This window comes from Octodon degus, unplaced genomic scaffold (genome assembly GCF_000260255.1).
Source record: "Octodon degus isolate 3935 unplaced genomic scaffold, OctDeg1.0 scaffold00298, whole genome shotgun sequence".
NCBI lineage: Eukaryota > Metazoa > Chordata > Mammalia > Rodentia > Octodontidae > Octodon > Octodon degus.
Window position 1 is genome coordinate 591,600 of NW_004524874.1, and position 2,698 is coordinate 594,297.

Below are 2,698 nucleotides of genomic sequence, written 5' to 3' on the forward strand. Positions count from 1 at the left end.
TTCTTTTTTTATTTCAAATCGCAGTTCCTCTATACCTTTCTGCAGCTGTTTCTTTATTTCAGAAGCTGTTGATTCATTGCTTTCAGCTTTGTGATTCCCAATTTGTTCTGTGTTAGTGTCCTCTGCACTTGTTACAGGTGGGCTTGGGTTCTGAGGTTGCATTTTGTTCCTTTTCATCATTTTGTGCAGCACTGTCTTCTGACCTTTTTTGTAGATCTTTGTTGTAGTTATAACCTTAGCATGTACTGAAGCTCAGGTGCAGAACTACAAAGTTTGGATTTATCCAACTGTGTCTGGCTTCTATCTCACTGTTGTTCTCAGCTCCTTCCTGCTGCTGCCCTTGGGGATGAACCTGTTGTGCCCCTCTGGCAATATTTTCTGCTCCTGGTCAGCTGGGTGGTTCTATCCTCTCTACTCTCTGCAAGGATTACAACTGCATGGTTTCACTCCAGGCCTGTATTCCAGGCCTGATCTGAGCCTGGTGGGGATGAGGTGGAGTAGGGAGGAGAGGCAGCTCTCCCACGCACTCACTGGGCCTGGTCTAGGACTGCATCTGGGGGTTCCCGGAACGCAGCAGAGATTCCTACTCTGTACGGGGTGTGTGTGGGTTCTATGATTTGATGCAGGGACGTCACAAGGGGGTTTAAGAGGATTTCACCCATGCTATGCTTTGGCTGGGACCAGTAGTAGGTCCCCCCAGCACAGCGTAGCTGGAAGCTCTCCTTCACACTCACCGGGTCTGGGCTAGAACTGGGTCTGGGGGTTCCCAGAATGTGGCCAATATTCCTACTCAGTGGGTGGGGTGGGGAAAGTGCTGTGGATTGGTGGAGGGCATCCCAAGGCGGTGGAAGATGTTCTCACCCACGCTGCACCTGGCCTGGGACCAGTAGTCCAAATTATTTTTAATATCATAATATATTAGGTATAAATATACCTGTATATTTGTGTAATAAAATAAAAATGCCAGCCATATAATATCAAGTGCCCACTACTTTATTTAGAATTTTTTATACAGGTGATAGATTCACCTAATTAAATTAAAAAATGAAGTTGTACCAAAAGGTTGCCTGATCTACCTTGGTTGTTCAATTCAGAAGAAATTATTTTAAGTATTAGAGGAGTTCCATTGACATTCATATTTCCAAAAGTACTTACATTTTAATTTCTTGCTCTACTGATTTCCTGTTAAAATTGTTAAGACATTTTTCCATTAACAACAGTGTTATGTAACCCTTTGAGATAAATTAATCCTTGGTTTTTAATATAACTTTGTCTAGGTAAATGTTATACATTGTTTGACTTTTTGTAATTCTGGAGTTAGATAATGATTTTTTAAATTTGTTTAGTGCCAATTGGGATTTTTGTGAGTCTTAAGAAGTTTTGTATATAGAAAGAACTTCTTACAACTTTGAGTTTTAATCTATTTTATTAATTAAAGATATAAATTAAAAATCCTGCCCTTCTTTAAGACTTTAAGTTCAATTAATATACCTATTAGATTATACTTTCAAATTTCTTATAATAACAATCTATTTTTAAAGTAATAATGTATATTAGTCCTACTAATATATAGTTTATTAACTTGCCATGAACTTTATGAATTTAACATATTTTCTAGTTGAGTCCTTCAAATTTCTGAGAAGGCAGGTGCATAGCCATAATGACAAAGCTTTCTGAGAACTATACCATCTCTTATAAATATAATAAATTAAATGTATAAGAAAATATATCCGAAACATTCCAATACTGTTTACAGAACTGCAAAATTCTCCCACACCCAAGATCTTTAAAGCTCAAGATTTTCTTAGGTATTGTAAAGCTTTTAAATAATGAACAAATTATATTAAAATGAATGCTGAGTATTAATTCAAAATAATACTGAAGAATTTGTCCTATTCTTTAAGTTCTTATTTAGTTCTGCAGGTTCCTAACTTAACTTAGTCAAGTTAAAAGGCAGGAAGACTTCAAGTTTCAGGATGTCTACTTATGGGTCACTCATTCCAGGCTGAGTATGAGAACATGAGAACTGCAAGCTTCCCAAATTATGTGATTCTTCCTAAATTGTAAATGACCATCACAGAAGCATCCTTATAACCACTGTCCTTGGGGACCTGGATGTCCACACTAACACCGGGGGCTTACTCTTGCAACTCTTTTACTCAGAATAGTCCTTTCTGTGTTCTGTCATTTGATTTAGGTAAACAGCACTCTAACCTCACATGGATGGCAGGTAATTTTCTTCATCACTTGATTAGACTCAACTTATAATTTTACACCCTGATTAAACTTTACATTATTTTTAATTCAAACTCTTAAACTTTTTTCCATAATGCTGTATAATAGGTTAAATTGTGTCCTTCAGCTACAGCTTTATAATCATTTTGATGATAATTCTTTTCAAGGTACTCTTTGCTAATTATACTAAGTAGTTCACTACATCTGTGAAATCTATTAATAATTTTTCCAAATGATCAAACGTGTTCCAAACTCTTCAAGTTTCTTTTTCTTTTACACCCTTCTGGGCTCTCTGGTGAAGGCCTCTATTTCTCTGTAGCAACCTGAATAGCTGTTTTGGAGTCCTAGTATGAACTATCTTCAGGCTTACTGTGAATCATCATCCTGAATTTTTTCCTGCTCTTTTCTTTTATGTTCTCTGATTTCTCTTTTTCCTCCTCCTCCTCCTCCTCCTCCTCCTCCT